This window comes from Diadema antillarum, unplaced genomic scaffold, assembly GCF_040938485.1.
Source record: "Diadema antillarum isolate AM-2024a unplaced genomic scaffold, OU_Dant_1.0 seq00001794_RagTag, whole genome shotgun sequence".
In the NCBI taxonomy this organism is placed as follows: Eukaryota; Metazoa; Echinodermata; class Echinoidea; order Diadematoida; family Diadematidae; genus Diadema; species Diadema antillarum.
The window spans coordinates 812,333-839,825 of record NW_027272472.1 but is presented as its reverse complement, the minus strand read 5'-3'; the positions used below and the strand labels follow the sequence as shown (position 1 = coordinate 839,825).

At 38.2% G+C, this 27,493-nt stretch overlaps 1 pseudogene; it reads left to right on the top strand.

The window, feature by feature from the left end:
- LOC139712347 (uncharacterized) overlaps positions 1-27,493 on the top strand; it is a 149,080-nt pseudogene that overhangs the window by 101,159 nt on the left and 20,428 nt on the right.

Below are 27,493 nucleotides of genomic sequence, written 5' to 3'. Positions count from 1 at the left end.
GTGTGGGGATTTAACAATTGAAGTATGCCTTCAGAGAGGTCACATAGAAAGAAAGAAAAGAGAAAAGAACTTTAAGACCAACTACGAGTGGTAAAAGATAGATAGATGGAGAAAGAAAGAGTCACAGGGAGGGAGAGAGAGGAGGGGTGATTTGGTGAGCTAAGACAAAGAGGATGAAGAAAATGGACAAAGTTTCATTACCATTAATTAGATGATGTTTCTGTATTCTCCCACCCTGTAAATAAGAAGGCCACTGGAAATTAGCACATGGGATAATTACATTTTCTTCCCCGGAAACATCTGCCGGAGACAGAGACACTAAATGATCAAATTTTGGTTCAATTGCTTCCATCCCATTTGTGCCGTAATTGTGTTTTCTCGGGAAGAAGATAAAGTTTTTAATTAGTTCCCCCCTCTCCCCCCCCCCCCCCCCCCCCCCCACTACCACCACCACTTCTATCTTTTTGTCTTTATCTGATTGATTGAAATGTCTTATTTGCCAGAGGTTTTTGATTATAAGTGTATTAAGGGCAGAACCCTTGACATGTGATTTGTCCCAGAGTTACATGCTCTTCATACAAAATGTCACCCGTCAATATACCCCCGCATACACAAAGTGTATAAGGGGCTACTGTATCAAGCTGTTATTTTCACATATTAGGAGGTCAAAGACATTTTCGCAAGCTGTTATTTTCATGAATTGACACCGACGCTATTTCAAATGCATTGTTACCCTAGCGCATGGCGACATTTTCGTGTCTTGTTAAATTCGCGACCAAAACCTTGTGGAGCAAACAACTTTCATGGTATTTAAGCAATTTATTTCAAATTTAGTATGTATGATGATCTGTACATTGTAGGTGTAGTTATGCAAGACATTCTTTGTGTTTGTATGTGACAAGGCATTACCATGGTAACTGCATATTTTCTTGAAAATATTGTGAGGTGAACTGCCTCCACAATTGTGAAGCAGTTGACATCAAATTTGGTGGACGTTATGGCATTGAGGTATGGACGTGGAAACCTGATTTCTATGTTTGTCAGACAGAGAGTTGCCATAGTAACCACAATTTCAATAAAACCTTGAGTATACTTCCACATTATTGAAGCAATTAAGATTAAATTTGGTATACGTGATGATGTAGCTGTGCAAAACAACCTTTGTGTTTTTATGCAACATGGGGTTGCCATGGTAACTGCATTTTCTTGCAGGTACATATTATGTATCTTGTAGATCCCATGCTTACACACACAGACAAACACACACACATACAAACAGAACCTTTTATCAAACCTTGGTTCAATTCTTTTTTATGGGAGTCTAAGCTGCTGGAGCTCGGGTATTAATCACCGTCAGTGATTAGCAAGTTCTAGTTTACATTTGCAAAAATGAAATGCATGGCTCTAATGTGTAAATTGTAGAGGCAGAATTGTTAGTACTACAGTTGTACGTTGGCCTTATTGTTTGTATCAGATTTTTTTTTTCATTTGTATTTCAATCCTTTTGTGTACTTTATCGTTAATGTCCTTTTATTGATATATGTGTTTGTGTGGTAATGCAATGTATTTGTACTATTTCTTTTCGTTTCTCTGATGTGTACTTTGTACTTCATTTTGCCAAGTTGTTTATTTTTTCGTTTTCTTTTGTTTGTTTGTGAGGTTGTTGTTGTTGTTTTGTATTGTTAGGGTTTTTTTTTTTGTTGTTGTTGTTGTTTTTTGGTGAGGATACTCATATTTAAGCCCTAAGAGCCTGAAAGGAGTAGTGTGTCATTAAACAGTTGCTGAAAATAAGATATCATAAACGGAACCACTTATAAGAAGTTGCTCTTATTCTACAATTTCCAATGGAAAATAGTTGGGTCAAAATCTGCTGTACTTACGTCCTTTTGCATCTTAAGTGACCTTACTTACATGTATGTGATTATCTGCACTAGCTGAGGCTGTCACTCCCACTTCAAACAGAATCAATGCATTCATTTATCCACCTCTTGTCACTGGCATGACAGAATGTAGTTAATTCTGACCATCATCCACAGTCAAAAAGGGGGCAAAAAAAGAGAGGAAAAAATCAATATCGTGTTGTATTTTTGTTTGTAATTTTCTGGGCTGGTTTTGAATTAATTCACTGATTGGGGCAATATTCCTGGAGAGCCATATGGCATAAGGCACATAAATTAATGCATGGCCATAAAAGCCTGCGTAGAAAATCAATAGTGAAGAGGGCTTTGCAGGCATGTATTATCTATTGAGTGAACATGCCCCATGTCAGAATAGGATATTTACACATTACCCTCAATCCATTTTATGCCTCTTTTTCCCCCTCTTTTTGTGTGTATATGTGTGTGTGTGTGTGTGAAGAGATACCACCTATATACTTAGCATTCCACCAGAAAGGGCACCGGGTAGCAGAGCTTTCAAAATTCGTTGCTGCTGAAATGCGCAGACTCCAATAAATGCTTCTTGTTCCGCGATAGTTATAATCAGAAGACAAAAATTTGGAACTTTGTTTGTCTCTGTTTTGCATTAGCTTTTTAATCTTTTTTTTTTTTAGTTTTTTGAGGGGTGGCACCACTGAAATTGCACGTAAATCAAAAGCTTTGAAAGTGTTCATTCATTACCTCTCATGTATCCTATTTATATGTAAATATATGGAGTTAATTGTCTTTAGGAAGAGTAGAAACAACCACATCATTACGTATGCTGCGTAATTCAATTAGCCAGTCTTAATCTGGGCTCATAGTCACTGCGTCCATCTTCACTAGCTTCTAGACGTGTGTGTTTGTTTCGCAGTGTAACAAAGGTTATATACATTTGCTGAAATCAAAGAAGAAGTTCTAAATTACTGCATCATTTGTCAGTGTAAATGATGAATGTACAGACAGTGTTGGAGATATATCAGCCTGGAGTTTACAGAGGGTTTATAGCCTTCAACCCCAGCCTTCTTAGTCTCATTAGCTCGCTTGCATTTATTTTCTTCATATTTCATAATGTCAATAGTATTTACACAAAGTTCCTTGAGCCTGTAGTCACCCCTCTAGGCGGCGGGCAGCAGGGACAATTGTTATGTATCTCACAGGCGCTCCGCAGATACTTCAGTGGGGCTCTGGTGAGGAAAATTTGCTCTCTCGCTCAAGTTACATTTTTCTGTAAGAATGTCAAGTATTTCTGATTCACGTCAGTTTCTGCCGAGGAAGGTAACAGACAGAAGCCATAGATCAAGGAGCGACAAGTTAATGTTACCCTTCGTGTTTACCCAGATCAGTGATACATGAGGCTTGTGTGAATATACAGACAAGCGGATTTGTTTTCAAATTGCTCCTTACTGCCACTAAGTGAGATACATTTCCGTCGCTTATCGTACCTTTCTCTCCAGTTCTGGCTGCCGCTCTGGTTGCCGTGGCAGTCCGTTGGGTCCGGGATGCTGTGGCGATCCCACCGTGGCATGTTGAATTCGGTCAGTTTGGGGCACGGCCAGAGGGGGAATGAGTTTCCCCACATTGATGAATGTCATCGAGTTCTATTTGATGAATATATTGTTCTGCAGAGTGACTAAAACTCTCCTTTAGAGTTGTGCGTTTTTACGCTGAAGTGGGCCAGCAGTTGGAGGTGGGAATTATTATCCCTGCATCAACTCTTAACTTCTCCAGACAATCATGATGTCGCAAGTTTATTTTCTTCCATCCATTCAAGATAGATGTAGGGTGAGCTTTATTTGTAAGAATTCTGTAATCAACATTGGCCTCAGCCTATAGTTTGTATTGTCATAGTGTATTCTCGCATTGTCAATGTTTCCTCCGGAATTTGTAATGGATGCATTTGAAATTACCACAGAATGTGTCATCTTTCTTCTTTGATGTCCTTGAAGAATTTGTGTGAATAAAGACTAGAGGCAGTACATATTCTAATCATAGCTTTTGTGGAAAGAGGGTAATCTGCTAGTCATTTAATCTCTTATCAGTTGTATATGTCTCACATTTGCATACGTCCAAGTATCATATGGCATTGTATGTAGATAGAGAGGTTTTGAATTTAAGCAAAGGAAAAATGGTGATACAAAAGGTTAATCATAGCTTAATAGAAGATATACACTGTTTATCTTTGTGTGTTTTGTTGTTGTTTTTCAGAGTGATTGCAGTATGTCTTCAAATAAATGATTCCCAATGTGCAATGTAAAAAACAGATTTTTCTAAAACAGTAGGCAAACCAAGCTAGAAGTAGAAAGTGTACACCGAGAACTAAGTATTTGTTAATCAGTTTTATGCAATATTTAGGAAGGAACATTGCCAAAGACTTTGCAATTTTTTAATGATTTTGCATCTGGTGTTCAAATACTTTTACTGAATTTCTTTATGAAAGAAGATTTTTCATCTGTGCCAGCATGAATTGTAATTAACATGCACGTGTGCAAAGACATGTGACAGTCAATTCTACGTATGGCTTGAGGCAGAGCTCCAGACTGTTATGAGGGAATTCATCGGCTTTTTCGATCGGTTTTCTCGATAGGATGTGGGCTTGTCCTGGCCCAGTTAAATTGCTGCTATTTACCTTGCATCATAATTATTCTAAACAAATCTGTGCAGTGTTGCATTTCCCTGGTGGAAACTGGAACATGAATAATGCCATGAAGTGCTGTGATAATTCAGAACACTGTCTGAAATGATGTATTCAACTAGGTTTTAGTGTGTTTGAGGATTTAACATCTTCACATGTATATTTCTTTCTCAAATTCACTTCTTAGGTGATTATCATTGGCCTTGATAGTCCTTGATCTAAAGTAGTGAGGAAATGGCCATTATAAAGGAACCTCAAATCTTTGTGTGTGACTGTTTCAGGGTGCATTAAAACTTGCTCATCCAATTCCAAGTCCTTAGAGGCATAATCTATTATTTGTAGATGACACAAAAACCCAGCATTAGTGCTTTAAAATAGTTCTAAAATGTGAGTTAGGGATAGAAACGACCATTGTAAAAGTTTAAATAGGTAAAATCAATGTTAAGTATTGTGAAATATAATACAAAATGTGAACAATAGTTATAATAAAAGTGTTGCCAGACTAATCCGTCTACAGTTACGGTTTATTGAGAAAAATACACATACAATTTGTATCTCCTTCAATATATTTTAGGCTTATCGCAAAAATTGTATATGATAGAATGTTTTGTGGTACAACAGACCTACACTATATGCATTTAAGAAATGTCGTATCTTGGAAATTTTTTGAAGCACTGTTCCGAAAGGTAAACAGGACCTTTAAATATTTGTGGCATGAAATGTTCGCACATTTGAGAAGACAGCCCTTGTTTTTTCTTTTTTTTTAAGCATGAAATGTATGCATAGTGTAGACAACAACTTTTGCATGCAATTTAACTTGGCAAATCGTGGCTCCTTGCAAAATTTGCACAAAAAAAAGGTCATGTACATGAAAATTTCTGATTTACAGTATGGGCTTCTAATGACCTGCAGCTTTGGGGTTACTGGCGAGTGTGTCTGAGTTTGTGAATATTTTGCTTATGCCGCGATAAAAAGTGTACGGGGATTTAATATGGCTGATCAGTTCAGTAAACTTTTGTTCTTGTTGTTGTTTTTTACTAGTCATATAAAAAGTTATGATATCGTCCCCTGATCTGTGATGGAGATACTGTAAGACCAGAAATTTTTGCATGCACAGAACTTTCACAAATTTTCACAAGACAGGCTCATGAAAGTAAAATGCATGCAAAAGTTCTTATCTACACAAGAATGCCAGTGGCAATTCGCAAAAGTTTTAAGCCACAAAAAAAGCCATCAGCTCATGGAAGTTTCATTCTGCATATCTTTCTGGTTTTATAGACATAGTCATTACATGACATGAAAGTCAGAAATTGCTTTATGTGAGCCTGTGCCCGATTTGAATGAAATTTTAACCCTTTATATTTGTGTGTTTGTTTTTTTACTCAAGGGCTTTTATGAATTTAAGGTGAACATAAAATGGTATTTTTCTTCAAAGTATATATAGATTGTAGATTATAAAGTTCTATATCCTCATTAAAGAAAGAAAATAAAAACTGGAAAAAAAGGTCTCCTAACTTCATGCAGGAAGTATGTGAGGCCAAAAGTTTCCAAACCATGTCTTTTTGTCTGGTGAATGAAGATGTTTTTAAAACTACTGGTACCATCATAATTATCATAGTTATATGAGCTACAATGTACAAGATGGTCTTGAACCGTTTGTATTCTGTACACTAAAACTTCTAACTGCCAGGATGTTTCAGCTTTCACCGGTATTCATTTGCTCCTACTAACTTCCAAACACCGTTACTTTTCAGTGACTGTATCCTTTTTTTTTTTAATCCCTTTCTTTCTTGTCTTACCTGCAAATGTTTGCAAAAGCATTAGAATTTATGAACTGACCTTGGCGATTTCCTTTTTACCCGATGATTAATTCATGTTACGTATAATTTTTGCCCCTCTTATTTACGTAACATCATATTTTCAATCACTGTCATGATTCATCTCATTTTTGACCCCAAAATTTGAACTCTCAAGGAGATTGCTTTCTGGATTTTGTTCTACCCGCAAATATTCTCAAGGCCTTGAGATGTTTGTTTGTTTTTTTTCTAACGATGATTAATTCATGATAGGTTTTTAATTTCTGCCTCTTTGATAACTCATGTTATATTCTTAATTACTACAATAATTCATTTTATTTGTCCCCTAGATTATGTCATGTCTGGAGGACAATATTCGCTTGGGGTTTTTTTTATACCCCCGCCAAACGAAGTTTGAAGGGGGTATATAGGAATCAGCGGACGGTCGGTCGGGCGGTCGGTCGGGCGGTCGGTCGGGCGGTCGGGCGGTCGGGCGGTCGGTCGGGCGGTCGGTCCGGTGCAAATCTTGCGTCGCGAACTACTTCCTCAGTTTTCAACCGATTCCCATAAAACTTGGCACAGATGTGTGCCTTGGGTTGTAGATGTGCAAGACGTATTTTTTGACAGTACCCAAAAGTACGTTGCCATGGTAACGGCATATTATGGGCAAAAATGGGTACAAATCTTGCGTCGCGAACTCCTCCCACAGTTTTTGATCAATTTTTATGAAATTAGGTACAGATGTTCATCTGAATATGTTAATGTGCAAGACACATATTTCCGCAGTGGCAAAAAGTGCGTTGCCATGGTAACGGCATGTTATTGGTAAAATATAGGGCAAAATGCTTCATGGCAAAACTGCTTCATCAGTGTTCTTCCAATTCTCATGGAATTCATATTGAATGTTTGTCTTAGGATATAGGTCAGCATGACACATTTCTTGACAGTGACAAAAAGTATGTTGCCATGGTAACAGCTCACATATTATGAGCCAAAATGATGGAAAATTTTGTGTTGCAAACTACTTCCTCAGTTTTTGCCAAATTTCCATGAAACTTGGTACAGATGTGTGCCTTTGGTTGTAGATGTGCAAGACGCATTTTTCGACAGTACCCGAAAGTACGTTGCCATGGTAACGGCATATTAATGGCAAAAGATCAAGGAAAGATCTTGCGGATTTAACTACTTCCTCAGTTTTTTGACCAAAGCTTATGAAATGTTGTTTTGACCAAAGCTTGTGAAATGTTGTTTGGCGGGGGTATAACCAGTCGCTGTAGCGACATTTCTAGTTTTTCTTCTTGAACTTAGTCCGAGTTCTTGCAAATGTTCTTGAAGCTTTGAGATTTCTTCTTTTTTTTGTTATTTATAAGTAATTCATAAAAGATATTTAATCTTTGCCATGTTTTATATGTGACATATTCTTAATCGAAATGTCAATTATTCATCATATTTCCCCAAATTATGTGCCGTCTCAACGGGAATGTTTTCATTATTTGTTCTACCTGCAAATGTCCTCAAAAACATTGTGATGCATGAACTCGGCTCTGAGATGTGTATTTTATTGATAATTAATTCATATAATAGGTATGTAAGTTTCTCCCATTTTTTGTTGAACATCATATTTTGAATCACAATATGAATTCATTTAATCTCTTTTTCTTTAATTTTTTTTTTTTTTTTTTTGCTGTTTTAAGGGGAATGTTTTCTTGTTTATGGGTGAAGGCAGGTTGATGTATCAATCTTCAGGTTGCCTCTGATCGTAGAGATAGATCTGAAGTCTAACTAATAAAAGTTCATGTCACATAACTTATGCAAGGACTACACAGTCACATTATAGCCACTGCACATGCATATATGCATAGCAATTTGGAGATACACACAACTGCACTATAGGCCTACTGTGCAGTTAAGATGAATTTTATGTGTGTTTAATTTCACAGAATCAAAATATAAATTAGTATTCACATGAAAACAAGTAATAAAGCTGCATGCTTTTAATTTTTGTGCTCTTGTTCCATGTCACAAGAAATACTTGAAAACTTGTGCTTTCATAGTACTTTAGTTTTTGTGCTGCCTCTATCTTTTTGGATACTGCTGGACAGTCTAGGAGAAAAAAAGGAAGAAAAATGTCAAGTTTCAGTGACAACAGCCATTCCATCCAACATCCACATAGAAATAGCTTGGTGATCACTCCAAAGTGTTCACAGTATTCTGTTTCAACCTTAGTTCATGTACTTGGTGCAGTAGCAAGCAATATAATGTGCAAGATGCAGAATGAAACAAAAATCCCAGTAAAATATAAATGAATATCTGAAGGATGAAAAAATAATATTGCTCTTTTTGAAAATGGACATCTCATGAAAAAAAGAAGAAATGAAGAACAAGTACTCCTCTCCAACTTACCCCCCCCCCCCACCCCCATCGTGCAAAGCAGGATTTATGTACGTGTGAATTACACACACAATATTGTGTGAGCACACATGTCAGTTTCTCCTGTGTGCAAATCATGTGTCACAGTAGAGCTGTGGTGTGGTCTCCAGACACGAGAAATAACTTTGCATGTTAAATTGATCATCTTGATGAATTTAGACGGTGTTGAGGTCACAATGGAAAGACACTTCAGCCTGTCATGACCCCAAAGATACAGAAGAACGGGAGTGTGAGAAGGAAGGGAGCCTTCCCTCCGCTTTAATGACTGTACAGCTCGTCTGAAAACCCATGACAAGAGTGTGTGACTCCTGTGTGTTCCCTGCCCGAGTGAGAGTAATTTTGATCTACCATTTATGGAGATGCCTTCTGGGGCTGTTGGGTGACAGTCCCCTATCGGTGTGTGCAGCGGTATCCTCCTCACATCATTCAATGCGCCAGCACCTATCTCGGCCGCTGTGCCAGGGGGGAAAACCGTATACATTGACGTCAGTCACTGATTTGGGCCAACTCGTGCAATATTAGCCAACTTCACCCTCCCCCATCAATGAAGTATATCTCCCTGAAGATTTACAGTACGTACCTTGCTTCCTTTATTCATCCTCCTGTATTTCTATCATTTTTCTTCTCTCCTCTTCATATTTTGTTTCTCCTAGCCCTTTTTACCCATCTTCCCCTCACATATCTTTCTCTTACCCACCCTTCTCCATTTTTCTCTCCTTTTCTCCATCCCTCGATTCATCTGTCTCTCTTTTTTTGTTTTGGTCTTTTTTTATCTTTTCTTTCTTTCTTTTTTCTGTAGATATATGTATCTCTCTTATTCATACATCAATTCTTCCATGTTTTCTTTCTCTTGCCTATTCATTCCTTTACTTAGTACCAACCTATCTATCTGTCTATCCATCCATTATTCTTTCTATTTTATACACATAGTTCTATCTACCCTCTGTCTTTTCTCTGTTATCAATATTTTTCATATTTCCCAAAAAGATAGCTGAAAAATTCAAGGGCCGTGTGATGTTTTTTGTGCAAGCTCTGAACCTAAGAAAGAAAAAAGTCTCATGATTTCAAAAAGGAAGAACAAAAAAATGTTACAGTGAGGAATGTCCATGAAAGCAGAAGAATAGATGAATGTGAACAGTTTGATGCAAAGTTTTCCTGTGAAATAAGATATTGTCTTCTATGTAATTAGAACTCAAACATTGTGATTTTATCTGTAGTTCTTTATTGATGCTGTGACAGTCTTAAGTTTTGTCCTTTTCTTTAGGAATGAATCTCTGTTTGTTTTGCTGCACAACATATTTAGTGTGGCACACCCAATATTGTGGAAGAATTGATGCTCGTAGTTTGATCTTTTGACCATAAAAGGACACATCTCCATGGTAAATGATGATTTCTGGTAAAGGCGATGGCAGAAAGACTTAAATCTTGTATTCTTCCTTGATGGAATCAAACCGTAGTCTCTATATGCCATGGTGGATGTTTGGTTTGCTGCCTAATGTGTTTGAAATGTTGGCATCATGTAAACTGCAATGTAATTTCCGTAGGATCGAAACAACTGAATGTGCTGTTTACAACGCATTGGCACTTACAAATTAAATTTTGTGCATGTCCTCGTATGGAGGTGGCGACCATCTATCCAAACAACAGAATTTGTGTTCGTGAAGCCATGATTTCAAATGTACGATGGTCATACATGAAACATGACTCTTCATATCAGACCTATTGCTATGAGCTTTGTTTGTTATTAATGTTTCTTACATGTGTAACAGGGGAGAGGGTAGACCAGTTCAAATCTCTTGTCCTGTACCGAGATTGGCGTAATGATAATCAGTGGATGATGAACTTTGTAGAAATTGCTCCGCGAGACTCTAGCTGCACAACATCGCGGAGGAATTTGAAAGACAGAGTTCAAAATCTTGTCATCATGCCAGCATTGGAATTGTGAAGTATGGCTTTCTTTTGGACCACAAGACAGCACCATTCTTTGTGTCTGGGAACTAGTAACTCATTAGGCATTCCATACCACATGTATGATATCACTGCCTTGCAGCGTAAAGTACATTTCACATGAATTTGAAAGTAAAGAAGCCTTGCCTACAATGTTGTGTTTCCTGTCTGTCTGTACCTTTTGTAAGTTGTCATTGCTTGATGGACGTGTCTATTGTTTTAGCGGCGCGTACTCCACGAAGTGAAGAATTGTCGTGTAGCAATTTCAGTGGAGTGATGTTCATCATCACCGAACCAAAGACACTGAGTGCACTTCAATCTTGACGTCGCTCTGAAGTATCTTACAATCTGCTTGTAAAGAGGAGAAATCACTGTGACAAGACGATTTTATGTCTCATTGAGAAGATGCTGGCTCGTGGTTTCACATTGTAGCCGTACTCAGCAGACGTAGATACAGTGTGAGCTGAAGACTCCATTTTACCATTTGCTTCCTTATGGCTCTATTCATGCATTGCATGTTTTAATCTTTTTTTCTTTTCTTTTATTTTTTCTCACTTTTCTGTTTTGTTCAGTTGATCTCTGCCATGTAATACCTTTGGCTCAGCCATAGCATGCTTTATGGCAGATACTGACATTTTTGTTAGCTTGTGTCCCACACACACTTGGATGCCAAGCTTGAAAATCAATTTGTTCATGCATACATGCAGGGGGCTTGGAATAGATTTTGCATCATTTATATTTGAAATATACTGCAAGTGTGCGAGAGTGAAAAAAAAAAGGCAGGAAAACAGAAATGCAAAAGATTCCGTAAATCGCTACAAATTTGTATGGGTGTGAGTGAAGGCTATATGTTACCTGGAGGTGGTCTCTGAATTACAGGGCACTGTTCATTCTATTTGTTATTCAAGGTATGAGCAACAGCCCTGGAATGCCCCATTGTGATCTAGAACAATGAATGCTGAATGTTTCTGTTACTCAACTGCATTGCAAAATATGTAACTATAATAATTATGTCATTATTATTAGTGTTCTCCATTACATGGCTACTAGTCCATTAGGTTGTGATCAGTGTTGTTATTTCGTCCATTTGAAATGCAGTTTCACTGTAAAGAGGAATGTAGTAGATTTCAGTTATTTTGAACTTCAAAAGGTCATGCAGGGATAACATTAAGGAAGCAAATGACAGGTTTAGTTGTTACGCATTTATGCAACAGACAATATCAAACAAGGAATTTGCCTTTCGCATCATCCGAGTGTACATGTAACTTATTAATACATACCTATGCATAATGTAAATGTAGTTAGAATAATCACTGTGTGGTATGGAGCATGAAATTGTACACATTCACTCAGCTCATCTATATCTATCAGTTCTCAGTCGCTATGGTAACAGAACACCAGACAATTAAGTGTAAATGAAAATAGAACCTTTACACAGACTTTCCTCCTAAACCAGAGAACCTTTGACAAGTATGTGCCATGCTACCTCATTGCAGAACATCTTGGAGAATTCTCCAAATATGCACTTCTTATCATCAATGGAGATAGCTTTATGAAACCATTGTTGAACAAGCAGAGAACAGAGGCACTCTTGTGTACCAGTAATGAATGTGAGGATTGCGGTGATGTCATGAAATCATAGAAAGCATCGTCATTTCTTCTTATTTTGAGGCCTGAACAGTTCATGTCATCACTATGCTTGGCATACCATAGAGATATTGAAGGTCTTTTTCATGGGTTGACAGTTCAAATTAAAGTGCAGTATCTCTTGTCCACGTCCCATGTCCCAAACAATGTTAAGGGATAGGATGTCCTTCATCACAATTTGATGACTCTTGAAGAGATGAGTACTGCATCATGCCTCTTAAAGGGGAAATCCATTCTAGATATAAGTTACTCTGATAAGAAAGAGTAAAATATTAAGAGTTCAACAGTAAAATTTCGATCAAAATTGGGTGAAAAATACGGAAGTTTTGACATTTTGAAGTTTCACTAATTTTTCAGGAAACAGTTCTTGAACAGTCAATATGAATATATATGCAAATGGCAAAGTGAGCTTGTCATACCTTTACAACTTGCCATATAGTTTGTACATAACATTTTGGAATTTTCAGTTTTTCATTCAAGGGCAATTATGCCCGAGGCTCAAATCCTGATACATTTAAAGGACAAGTTCACCTTCATAAACATAAGGATTGAGAAAATGCAACAATATTAGTAGAACACATCAGTGAAAGTTTGAGGAAAATTGGACAATCGATGCAAAAGTTATGAATTTTTTTAATTTTTGTGTTGGAACCGCTGGATGAGGAGACTACTACAGCTTGTGAGTCATATGCGTACAACAGTATAAAGAAATGTAAAAGAAAATTCAACATATTTTCACTTTTTTCGCATAATAAAAGAGCACTTGACTTGCCTCTTTCTAAAGGCAGGGGGAATGATATTACCCATAACATTTGTCGGTAACGAGTCATGGGAATGTGTACTTTTTTCAAAAGATGGAATTTTGTGAAATTCTCTTTATATTTTCCTTATATTGTTGTACGCATGTGACATCTAAGTTATTCATACACTGCAGTAGTCTTCTCATCCAGCGGGTACTGCACAAAAACTTCAAAAATTCATAACTTTTGAACGGATTGTCTGATTTTCCTCAAACTTTCAATGATGTGTTCTACTAATATTGCTACATTCTCTCAATCCTTATGTTTATGAAGGTGAACTTGTCCTTTAACTGATCACTATTCTGAAGTTATTCAACCAGAAATAACATTATATTTTAGACTTCAGTGACAGAAACATTGGAAGATTGTGAGGTTATGACATGGTCAGCTCACTCATTTGCATATTCATATCCACTGTACAAGAACTGTTTTGCAGAAATAAGCAAAACTTAAACATTTCATAACTTCCTTATTTTTCATCCCATTTCAGTCAAATTTTTACCATTGAAATTCATAAGATTTTACTCTTTTTTTATCAGACTAATTTATTTTTGGACTGGATTTCCCCTTTAATGTTAGATGTTATGCCAGAGACTTCATTGATTCTAGAGGATCTCTATTAGCCTCAAGCATGCACAGAAAATAGATAGTGACAAAATAATGTGACAATTTTATGTTTCATCACTGAAGTATTACTTTTGTACTAAAAAACAGCACCCGTCTGTTTGGTGTCTTTGCTATCTGAATTTCTTGGAAATAGAGTGTTAGGGGACTGTAACAAATATAGCCTTCTCTCTGTAGATGCACATTTTTCATGCTATCATGGACAACCATTGAAACCAGTATGGAATGTAAATTCATAGGAATCTGCCCCAATAATTCAAGGCCTTGTAATATTTAATGTGATCTCATAGGTGATAACTGTTGTGTGTTTAACAATAGAGTACCAAAGTGTGATGTCATAGCCATTCATCACCATGGAAACCGGTTCTAAACTACCTCACCTGGCCCGAGTGTTTGTGCTCGCACCTGGTTCCAACCCAAGCTATAACAAAAGACTGTGACAACAGCACAGCAGTACCTATAAAGCTTTTAAGTCCCCAAACCACATTGTTATGGTTAAGCGCCATATCTTCATTGTGACTTTTACTATTCATCTTAAATATTTATATGTTTTAGTTATAAAAAGGTGATCATTTCTGCCCTTTGTTGTACATGTCATGTACTTACATTACAATAATAATTTGTTTCAGTTGATGAATTGCTGAATTTTTAAGTGATTCTTCAATTAACAAGACCTGTATGCTAGAAGATTAAACTTACTGTTTCTTTCTGAGATTGGTCAAAATTTGAATAAATTTCCTTTTGATACTGTGCAGATTGTATGAATTTATAAGATTCTATTTAAATGTTTGCAGTGAAAATCAGAGTTGCCAATTTGATGACAAGATAATGATTTCAGCAGCAAATTTTCCCAGGACTCATAGGCTGACAAACATCATTTGCTTGTTGCATTCCTTAATGACTGTCTATACATGACTGTCTATACATAGACAAATCAGTAAACACACACACACACACACACACACACACACACACACACACACACACACACACACTCACACACGCACATCTCCACCACCCCCACCACTACTGCTACCACTACTACTACCACTACCACTGCCACATAGCATTATAGCAGTTTAGCGGCAGAATGGCATTACAAGTACCTCCGGTTCCAGTATTACACAGCCTTCTTGCTATTGACTTTCAGTATGGTTCTGCCAGTTGCTGGAGAACTTGATATGTCTCCTGTTTTTTCTTCCCAAACTGTTGGGTCCATGAATGACACCTGATACTTCCACTGTCGTCACATGACTTCGTTGGAAGATGGGAAGGAAGGCACTGAGAGCAGGCCATGCACATACTGTCGTCCCGGTCTCACTCCATTCCTAAGGATGTTGAGCACTGTGTAGCCTCTGTCTGACTGCTATGGTGGTTTCTGTTACACATAGGATTTACAGCATCACTACTCTCTACCAGTATTCTCTTTCCTCTTCTCATCATCCATTCCCTCCTCCACCTCCTCATCTTCCTCCTGCTTCTCCTCTTCCTTCTCTTTGCCCCTCCTCTGCTCTCCCTTCTCTTTTTCTATACTTCTTCCCCTCCTCCTCTTTCTCCTCCGCGTCTTTTCATCCTCTTTGTCATCTTCGTCATCTTCTTCCATGCAGCTCTTTCAGGTGCAGTAGGAGGGTTTACACAGACAAACATTAGCATGACTTTGATTGCAATCCAAAATACCTAGATTTTTTTTTTTTTTTTTTTGCACCCATTCTTTACAGAAACATCTCGCTGATTGCAATATTTTGTTGACCAAACTGCACGTGCCTGAAATCTTCCGAAATGATGATCCTTGCCCCTGTGTTTGCGTGCTGTTATAATGTGTGTTTTGAATGATGGAATAGACAATCTCAAGATTTGCTCTAGTATTCAGACACTTGCTGAGGTGCGAATCATTGCACTATTTCTCAAGTAATTGTCATGATTCTGAAATGCCAAGATTTCTTACAATTTGGATTTCCAATGCTGATCACATTATTAAGTGGGATTTTTATGCCCAGACTGGCAAAATGTGAATCGTGATGCAAATTTCAAGATTTTGATCCTGCTAATTTGCATCAGTGTGAATGGATCTAATGTGTACCCCTATTTACTAAAGTAAAGGTCTCTATGGCATTCGATAGTATACTGTTGTATCCTTTCAAAATATTTATACATATTTAATATCGAACATAATATGAAGCTGTCACGTTTCAGAAGGTTTAGAAATGATTATCATTCCATACTATGGAGTTTGTGATCGACTGGCTAAAGGGAAATACAAAGAGAGAGATAAAAAAAAAAGAACGAGAGGAGATAAAAGGGGTGGAGAAAAAATTGAGCTATACTATTTTTCAGTTTAATGCTGACATACCATACATATTCATTGGTCTACGCTTTGATAGTCATTTTTTTTTTTTTAATGAGAACTAGAGTCAAAAGAAAAAGGAAAGCAAATGTTAATACATTTTACATAATATAAGATATAAATTATGTTTGTTTTATGGTAAAGTCATGATTTCAAGCTCCTGTCCAGACTAAAAAAGAAATATCCCATTTCAGAGCTGCTATTTAGTTGTTGACCTTGAATTTCATTTTGCCTGTTCTAATTATTTTTGCCTTTTACTCTATTTAAAGGTGTCTTATGATTTGGATAACAATTTGTGAAGTGCAGTGCCCCCTGTATCTTAATCCCTCCAGCTGACTGGTAAACCTGTCGAGGTACGTCTGGAGGGAAAACTTGCTTAGAATGACTAGGCGGGGTCTAGTGTATGGCATAGGATGAGGGCCTGCACAGGAATTAGGGAAAAGATATCCACAGCGTTAAAGACCCAGTGGTATAGGAAGACCATGCCAGGGGAAGGTTGCCCAACTCGGATATACACAGTATGTCCCAAAAAAAAAAATACAATTGGATTTTTTGCATTGATAACACCCACTATGATTAAATCATCTAAATGCTGCTTCAGTGTCTTAAAATATAACATCTTAGCTCTATTTTGCAGAAAACCCCATTCAATTTGGTTAAGCAGTCACAGAAAAATGTGGATTGTTGTAAAGCATGTCATGAGTCTGATTCTTTCAAGTTTAGCACTTGGATGCTCTTGGAACTGCATATTAATGTGCAGGGAATAATTTTCCCGGCATCGCATCGCAATTTGCTATGCATTTTTACACCACTGCTACACAAACTATCTTTTGTGTGGCAGTTTTCTTTCATAGAAGTGTACAGGACATCATTTGAAATATTGTTCATCAGCTGAAATTGCTAATCAAATTTGAGTTGGAAAATTATTCCCTGATGTGTAACACAATAGACAGAACTTGGAGGGAAGGGATTCCTGACATGCGCTACAAAAATCCTCATTTCTCTTTGACCACTGAAGCAAGTTGAATGGGGGTTTTCTGTAAGATGTGGGCAATGAGTTATAGTTTCATACCCTGAAATTGTGTTTGGATTGATTCACCATTTTTAAAGTTATTGTTGTGGAGGTCCCATTGTAATTTTTTTTTTTTTTAATGGACATATGGTATTCGGGAATCCCCATAACAAATCGTGTACAGCTTTATACTCAGCACTTGCACAGCCAAAGTGTCGACTGGAGTTGAACATTCCCAATCAGTGTATGCTTCAGTCCGTGGACGTGTTCGCTGACAAGCAATTCTATTCCAGTAGGCCTGCGCTAGTCATGGTTATCTAGAGCATGATTAACTGTATGTTTCCTCAAATTAGACTGATATATTGTATGTCAGATTTTAAACCCTGACTAACTTTGGTTCTGGTTTAAACCCTGATTAGTTATATTTCTCCAGACAGTGTGGGGGCAAAGAAACTGTATGATATTCTCAGAGTGAACAAAACCTGACAATGATGTTAAAGAGATAGTACAGTTTTGGTGGAGATGAGAATTGGGCTTTCAACTTTTTGCGAGATACCAAGAAAACACTTATGATATAGTACAGAGCATACCATTTTAAAAGGAATTCAAAGTTTATTTGATGTAGATCGGGTTTGGAATGACTGAAACATCCAAAAACAAAGTAAAACAAAGCGATCGTAATAAAGTGTGGGTCCCACACTTTATTAGAAGTGCTCTTTCTTGGATATTCTCAGCCATTTCAAAACCAATTTTCATCAAATAAACGTTTAATTCCTCATAAAGTTATGTGCTCTTTCATTTTTCATAAGAGGTCTCTCATTATTTCACCAAAAAATGTTAGAAACCTGGAATTACGTCTCAACCAAAACTGTATGATCCCTTTAATGTACCTAGAGACTCGTTTTTTTTCTAATGCTACTAAGTTTAATTGTATTACTTTTTTTGTAATTCATGGAATCTTTGTGATAAATGGTTTTAAAAAGTAATTTGAACTCAACATAATTTACAGTAGGGAAGAAATATATTGTAAAGTTTGTGAACTGCTTTGTAAAGAGTCTATAAAGAGACTCTGAAGCGAAGATCCTTCATACAATAGGAGTTTTCCCTCTAGATTGTTGTGGTGATCGTTTTCATGCAAGAGAAGAATTTTTAAAATGTTTTATGGTAATTTGATACTCAGCCAAATACATGAGATAGGCAGTCTCAAAATAGGGAAGTTTGGTGAACATTGACACTAGAAAAAAAATAAATGTCATTGTTTTTATATATATTAGCTTTTTATCTCATTCAGGGCTTATTTTGTCATTTTATCTCATGATAACCCAATTTGTGAGACAATGCCTTGCCTTATTGACAATATTGTTTGAAATACGATTCACTCATTTTTGTGTGACTGATTGGGAAAAATCTTGAAAGCCTTTGAACATGGCATAGAAAAATTCACCTTATGAGATAATGTTCCGATAAGATAGGGCAAGCTCTTTGATTGTGAACACTCATGGGATAGTCTTTTGTAGATATTTTGACAGTTATTTTGTCTTGTCAGTTCTAGTGTACCTCATTTAGTTTCAATTGATTAACCCCCAGATTGCCATGCAGCCATTGACTCTCATTCTTATAGAGATTGTCCATACAGCAAGGTGGATACTAGCAGACATAATAATTCTGTCAAATGTTTTTCAGTCAAATACACAAACTGATACAAACCTGCACATGGATATATGAATGTCTGTCTGTCTGTCTATCTGTCTGTCTGTTTGTTTGCCTGTCTGTCCCTGGAGCAAAAGATATTTATTATTTTGGATTCTGAATTCTCATGGGTATATTCAAGAATATCCTGATAAAGTATTTGATAATTGTCACCCAACCTTGAAGGGTGAGTAGAAAGAGGGGCTGGTTTTGTTGTAACAGTGTGTTCTTGAGCTTTTTCAAGTACTGACCTTGTGTGATTTGCTCTCTGTTTAATACAATTAGCCTCGAAAGTTTTGCACATATCAAGAAAGTGTCAAAAGCATGAACCATTTCTGATTGTGCAGCAAAGGAGATTTGAGAGAAATGGATAAGAAATATGAAAGACGTGTTTTTGCTTTATCTCACCCTTACAGATGATGCTGAGAAAGCTAGCTAGCCAGGACCAAGCCTCATGAGAGAACGCCTCAATATCTGTCTCCCTCCTCCTCCTCTTCCTCCTACACCATGCAGAAGAACACTCTCAAACTTGACGCGATATGCGCCAAGCTGAAGAAGGGCTTGTCGGGCCTCCCACCTCAGGAGGCACCGTGTCCCACGGCAACCCTTCCATGTGGTAGCGACTCGCGTAGCTACTCACATGAGGGCCGGGAAGCCTGCAAGCCCGATGGTGGAGCTACCAATCTTCAAGCTCTCCACAATGGAGGCATCACACGGGACACTAGTGCTCAACTGCCGATGCTGCAGGCAACAGAGAATAATGGCTACCGGGACAGTGAGCTACCGGAGTACAAAGATGCCATCCGAGCCACCGGTAGAGATGGTGAGGACAGCAGGTGCAGTTCCCCCAAGGTGTTGAGTGGAGCCAGCAAAAGGAAATCCAGGCAGTGCTTCACCAGGGTAACAACCCAGCCTGATAGTCCAGAGGACTGGGAGGGTAGCTCGGTTAACAGCTACCAAGACTGTGACCAGAGTCTGGACAGTGGTGTGGTGGACTCACAGCCAGAGGACCAGATAAACGGACTAGAACATTGGGAGGAGGATCGGGAAGATCCCGATACCACCTCGTATGACACTACTCAGGAACACAACCATGAAGATGACAATGTATCTATGCAAATTAACCCATACTCGCATGCAACTAATCATAAAGCAAATCTTGGCAATAAAATAGGACACGATGCCCCTTCTTCTTCCTCGGCGGCAGAGATGTCCGCCTACAAGGTTGCCGGACACGACTTACGCGTCCGCAGCAGCTACAAGGTACCTATGTACGATGAAACTGGGCTTTCAGATGAAGAGGAGGTTCGCGGAGAGGCAACCTACGATCCACGAGCAATAATGGAATATGCTGAACGCAGCTGGTGCAATGAACACGGAACTGAAATTGAAGAAGGGTTAGAAACGAGTGCTGTAATATGTGAGATTGACGAGAGTGGCAAAACACCTCAGGGACAAGAGTCCAAACCCAGGAGGAGGCGAGGGAGACCAAGTTTGAGTGAACAGGTGAAGGCGGCGGTGGAGGAGCAGGGAGACGAGACAACCAAGCACGAAGAGACGGCCGAGAGGGATGGAGAGAAGGTAGAAACAAGGAGTCATGATGAGGAAATGAAGAAGGTAGATGTTCAGGAGGACAGAGAAATGGAAGAGGAGGAGGAGGAGGTGGTGGAGGAGGAGGAGGAGGAGGAGACTGCTATGGAAACATCATCATCATCACCGCTTCCGACATCGTCCCACTCCATCAAGGAGGGGCAGACGGCTCCGACGACTTCCTACGATGTGGACGGGTTGGAAGCGGTCAAGGAGTATGCTACGGATACCATGAAGGAGTTCCTTGGGATGTATGGCTACATGGAGGAAGGGGGCGGAGCCAGAGAGGAGGAACTTCCGTTGGATCACATCAGTAAGTAACAAAGAAAGACTTTCTTCATGGCGAGGTGACAAAAATTTCAAATTTTCTCTTGTTTTTAATCATGTACACTGCAATATCACTCTCCTTCTTGTTTGTGAGTGTAAACACAACGTTTTCAACATTCATTTCTTCTGCCTTGAAACATTTATGTGCAGGGAGACGCGTCAACCTCCCCCCGTCCCCCTAAAAAAAAAGGAAAATAAAAAGTAGTGCCACAGATGCACTTCAGGTAGGAGGCATAACAGTGGTAATCATATCGTTTTTATGTATTGACATTAAAATAGGATTACTTAACTGTATCTAGTTTTGGGTATTTACATATAAATGCACTAGTGCTCATAAAACATATATTACGAAATTTTGTAACAAAAATGATTTATTACAACCAGTATTTTCATCCAAGAAGGTAATTTCCCTTTGAAACATCAAATAATGTGAGGTAATAACAGACCTGCAGATTTTATTGCAAACGGGAGAGTGGGGTAGTCCTGAAGATATTTTCATTTTAATGTTACCCACTAAAAAAAAAAATAGAGAGAATATGATAGCAATAATATCAATTTCCTGAAACTGTCTTCTATGATGGAATGCCTCAACCTTCAGGAATGAAAGACTTCCAAAATTCATTTTCTGAAAAATTTAATTACAGATATTGCTCCAACTGTTCTGTAGGCACTGTCCCCTTAAGTTGATTATCAAATTCAATAAATTTTTTTTAGAATTCATACCTAAGGGATAAACCTTTGCAATCTGGCCTATATAAAGCCCTTAAATGCTAGGATTTTGCAGGGAATATTGGCAATATCTTCAGGGATGGGTAGGTTCTTGACAACAGCCTTCAGATTCCCCAATAAAATATGTTTGGAGGCAGGCTCTTGGGGTGGGTATGAGGACGAAGACTATGAACACTGTTTTTCATCAGGAATCAAAACAATGTCACACCTCGTCGGCAAAAAATAGATGCACACTTGGTATTTCCATGACATTTACTCAGATACGGTTGCTACAGCAACCTGGCTTAATCAAAATGAAAGTCATTATTTCCGTTCATCGTGACATCAGAATATTTTATCACCCCTGGCGATGTCCAATCAGGATTTCCCATACAGCATCAGTTTTATTAGAAATTCACAAGGGCTGAGCGCTATTTTATGGGCATGAAGGGCTTGTTTGCCCTGCTATCATCCGCTATGTATGGCTTGGTATAATGGTTAGTGACAGACGTAAGGGAAATGATATTCCTGTTGATGATTTTATCCATTATCATTATCTCACCAGAGTGGTGTTCCTTGATGGTTGCCCCAATACTGTAATTATGCAAATGTTAATGATTGATATAATAGCAGCGTAGTGGGATATATTATTTACTGCTCTGGCAAAACAAAGCCAGATATTGTGGATTTTTTTCTCTCAAATTTAGAGTAGAATATGTGATTAAGGTTCAGTTTAACTAGATAACGATATCATAAATTGATGTTTTCTTGAGGTTAAGATATCTTTCTGAAATAAAAATGTACAATTGGTATAGTCGTGCAAGAGCTCCAAAATGCTCATGTGAGGATAAGTTTTTTAAAATGGATGGATATGGGCATTTGCACATTTTCCCCATGAAAAGCCTGTGGGTAACAAATTGAAGGAAAAAGAAAATAGAGCTTATGGAGTGATTTTAAATGAAATGCTGTGTGATTATAAACTAACACAAGATTATCTGAGGATTCCTGGACCAGAAAAAGGAGTGAATCTGTACAGACAGCATATTATTTTTCTCCCTAAGTGAACAATGCAACAGAGCAAACAACTGCCCCATTGTGTATTCTCACATACACCCATGTAGGTATGTATGGCTGGTTCTATGTAACACAGAGAAAAGCCAGTAGCTCTTTGTGTGTTATGTGCACATGCCCAATTCAGCAAACCAATAATATGCCTACCCCCAAGTCAGTTTGTTGATTCCCATTGCCATAGCAACTGAGTGCTTTCATACTGCAGCCATTTTTGGTTGCCATGAGGCAATAAGGTATTCACCCGTTGAATGGCTTGTTTTTTGCGTTCGTTCTACAGACAGTGGCGTAGATGTTGGCTCCGTTTCATTGTTGCCGTGGTTTCCATAGAGTGTTGAGGGGAGGGGTACCGTCAGGATCCTTTTTGTTCTTTTTACTCCCATAGTGTGGGAAAAGGAAATATAATGTGGAAAATTCACACATGTCCTGTACAGAGGTACACCGGGCTGCAGCATAGATGGGGGGAAAAAAATTCCCCAGTGTCATCCAATTATTACACACAGATTTTTTTTTTTTTGTTCGGCATCTTTTCGACTTCTTCCGTCATTATTATGAGGCAAATGGGTTGAATATGTCAAGATGTGTGGAATGCAATGTTTTATCATATCGTTTCTTCTGAATCATTTCAGTGCTATGAAAGAATAAAGACAAGGCCAAAAAATAATGTCAATGTTTTTGATATCATCAACCCTATTTTCTATCATTTCACTGTGGATACTATAGGCATTAGAACAATCTGTTGGTAGAGTAAGTGTAGTAGGACTACTAGTACCTGAACAACTGTGCTCACATGTACTGCTATTGTTATTGCTCTTCCTACAAGAAATTTTACTGAAATTTGATACATCTGTCTTAGTAAGAATATACTCACATAGTTGAATAATACTGGTACATGTATGTTAACTTCAGATCTCTCTTTTCTTTTTTTTCGTTTTGAAAGTGAAAATGGGCGCTGGTTTGATATTGATGGTTGTATGCATTCACCATCTATGTTTCATAGTATGCTATCCTGCCAGATAAGTTTAGATGCACAAATATTAGAATGGAATGTCTGTAATCTGTGCCACGCAGTATGGATACAGTCCTGTACAGACAAGCTTGACTTGCAGGTTGTGTGCCCTTCTTAACTACGTTCTACTCATGTCTGCTAGTCTTGTCTACATCCCTAGAGTCATTGCTAACCTCCCTAAATTCTCCACCCATGGCATATCGCCATCTCCTAAAATGCACAATGCGGAAAGCACAGCTTGAAATCACTGTAGGCCCTTCCATGTGAACGTATTATGAGCATGTTTGCACTGTGAATAGGTTTGAGTTTCTCCAAGGAACTACAGAGTTATAGAGACTAATGTAGAATAATAGCAAATGCCTTGCTTTTTGTAAACACATGAGCATCTGATTTCATTCAGCTGTTCAAAACAAATCTTGCAATTAATATTTGAATTTGAAAGATTGTTAACAAATAGAAGTATTCATGTGAGCTATGGAGCATGCGGATTGAGTGAATGCAGCAATATTAGTAGAACACATAAGTGAAAGTTTAAGGAAAATCGGACAATTGATTCAAAAGGTACAAATTTTTAAAGTTTCTACACAGTCACTACTGGATAAGAAGACTGTTACAGCTTGTGGTGTATAGAACGTTTTAAGAAAATTGTATGAAGAGAATTCCACAAAATTTCATTCTTCAAAAAGAAAAGCACACATTCCCTTGTTTTAAAGTCTTTTTGAGTGAGTTTCTAAATGTCTTCTTTCATATATTTCTCACCTCAACTCTTGTGTGTATATTTTCTACTGCGACATATGTGCATGTCTTTATTTATGCTGGCTCATATTTAAAATATAGCTTGTAACAAAAAGATAGATAAGTGAACTGACACTGTTAAAGGGTCAACATGGAAAGTGTCTGTCACGTACGTTGTAGCATCAGTGTCTTTTGAATTTAATAGCAGAAATTGATAAAGGGCATAATTTCTTGTTCTTCAGCCACACAATTGCAGCATTAATCATCCAGTAAACTGTCCAGATTTTGGGGCAGATTGATAAGAGAAAAAGCCACAAAATAAGTTTGAAGGAAAATGTGAGACTTGAAAACAATCTAGAAAGAAATGGTGTTCCTTACCTCTGATCTACCTTCTGTCTATCTAATTAAGAAATCCTTCCTAAGACTTCCAGAGAAGAAAAAAGGAGGAAAAAAAGAAAAAGAAAGAAGTTTTCCTCTCTTCCTGCACGTAATACGAGTTACTAAATTCAGGCTCGGGTTTCTTTCATTAAGGGGAATAATTTAGGTCAACATCCCTGAAATTGTGAAATCTTATCTTTCCTTAGTCTGTGCTGAAATATTGGACAAATCCAAGTGCGCTGTGTGTTTATACAGCATGCAGGGATGCAGGGCGTGTAATATTCGATATGGATGAAGCCACACAACTTGAGTTAAAAAAAGTCCTCTCCGGGCGGCTCGCCGTAACCGCTGAAACTTAGGAGAACGGAGCCTCCTTTAATGTCAAATTGAACTTGGTGAGGACTTTTAATTAGGCTCAACCTATCTGCCCAGCATCCATCCATTTTCCCTCCAGAGAGTGGATTCCGCCAAACTTTGGGAGATAAGGGAACCTCTTTCGAATCAGAGCAGAAATCAATTTTGTCATGTTTTCGTATTTGTGTATCTGATCAGGGACTCCCAAACAATTGACGACCTAAAGGTCAAATTAATGTAAACAAATCAATTGCTTATTGTTTTTAAAAAAATCTATACACTGGATCAAAAACTTAATTGTTAAGATACAAATTATCCACTGGTTCATAGTAATTATCTTTGATTTTGATTTTGATTTTTGTTATCATTAATTTTGTTAGTGGTGTACTGGTATCGCTCTTAATTGTCCTTGGCATGTAATTATTCCACAGTTGACATTGTTGCCATTATCATGGTCATCACCTATGTCATCAGTGTTTTAAATTATTGGAATAATCAATATTTGCACCAGAAAAGCAATGATAGATTTTAGTTTTATAATTTAATGTCAGGGAACTTTTGACTGGAATAATCAGTCAAGACAAAGTAATATCGTCTTTTCTTCTGATCATAATATCATTGATGAGACACAGCATTTGGATTTGTGATGCACTGTGCATATTTTGTCTTATATAACTCCAGCCCCTTCAGCCACCCCCCCCCCCCCCCCCCCCCGCAATCACCACATTAAAATTAATTATCTCACAAAATTGCCATGCACTTTGTGTCTAGATATCAAACGGCCAATGCATACATACTTCAATATCCAGAGATGAGTACCAGGTATTGTTTGATACATTAAACGGAGGACAGGTCTCAATGTTGATGATATTGTATGTCAGTTTTTACTTCCGTTATTTTTGCTTGCGTGCGTCTTTTCTTGTTGAGGTCCCGTAATGAGGCAAAATTTCTTGACAATATTTCAAAATGATAATGAGATAGTTTTCTTAGAAGGAGATGAGAGGTGCCCTCGCTTGATTTCATGGACGACTTTATGCTGTGAGGAAAGGGATTGTATCCAGTAATCATCCCTACTGCATGTATGTCAATATGGCATCCCACAGGGTCGTGGACTCCCATAGGTGACCATGAAACTTTGATTTGTGGAAGCTGGGGAAGATTGCCTTTCTCACCTGGTGACTTTTCTGACCTTTTCGTACCGGCCGGGACGAGTAATACCAAACGCAAACAAGGCGAGTGTGTATCCCCTGGCTTCACCATTAACAGCCGCGCTAAAAACCGGCGCAAGCCAAATTTGGAATTTGATACAAACCAATTCGATATTAGCGCAGGCTTAGCCGCGCAGACAGAAATGTGGGATGTGGATGTTGGGGGGGGGGGGGGGGGGTACCAGAGAGAGAAGGAGAGAGGAAGAGGGGGTGGGGTGGGATGACAGTGATGCATGCTTTGCTCATCACCCAAGCTGCCTGTGCATTAATGAACATCATTGCCCTCAACTGTATTCTTGGGGTGATGTTTAATGCATCATCGCTGGCAGATAACACACACCCGCTGGTGGTATTACAGCATTGATCCCCGGTAATTTAGAACAATTACCAAAGTTTTGAGGTGAATGGTGAATTCCATAAGCAGACTCCCGATCAGGGAGATCTGCTAAGGCAATCAAAGAAAGGAGATATCACCAGCAAACTTGGTAGTGAAGGGGAAAGCGCTGGTGGGGGGGGGGGGGGGGGGGGGGGTGACATTGGTAAGGGTAGAGCAAAGTGAAATATCACAAGGGGCCGAAAGAAGGGGATGTCATTCTATGATTACATTCAAACACTTCATCAAAATTAAAAACAAAGCAAGACACATGTGGAACGACTATACGGTTGTAGGATATATATTTCTATTCCCCGCTTATGCTGCCAATACACTGTCGGAATGTACCTAGAGTTCAGGTCGTCTCTCTTTACCCCAGCTGGAATTCAAGTTGTAAATAGCCAGCCTGATTGAAGCCCGAATCGGATAGTTTTGCTAGAGAATGTGAGGCATTTAAGCAATTTCAGATTTTCAGCTCTGATGTGCATAGGAAATTGAAGGATATCAACCATAGGAGTTGTTGCCCATTCTTGTCTTCGAGATGTGTATTATTTTTGATAGAATGAAGACTGATTGTGTTATTGGTGATATGAGCAAGAAAGTATTGAGCGTTGGATTGAAACCATGTCAGAAATTCACTTGAATGCCTCAAATACTTCAAATTCCTGAGACATTCTTTAGTGCAAGGCTTGTATCAGGGCTCACTTTATTTCAACCGAGCTCGAATAGTGGAGTAAATTTTGGCGAATGTAAGGCACGCACGTCAAAATTACAAGAGAATTTGTGACTATGTAAAGTGTAAAGATCATTTGAAATATGCGCTGTGCGGAAAATCTATGCCCGCTGAAATTCCCCTGTGGTGATCCAGCGACAAAAATAACGTGATTGAAATTATTGTGTATG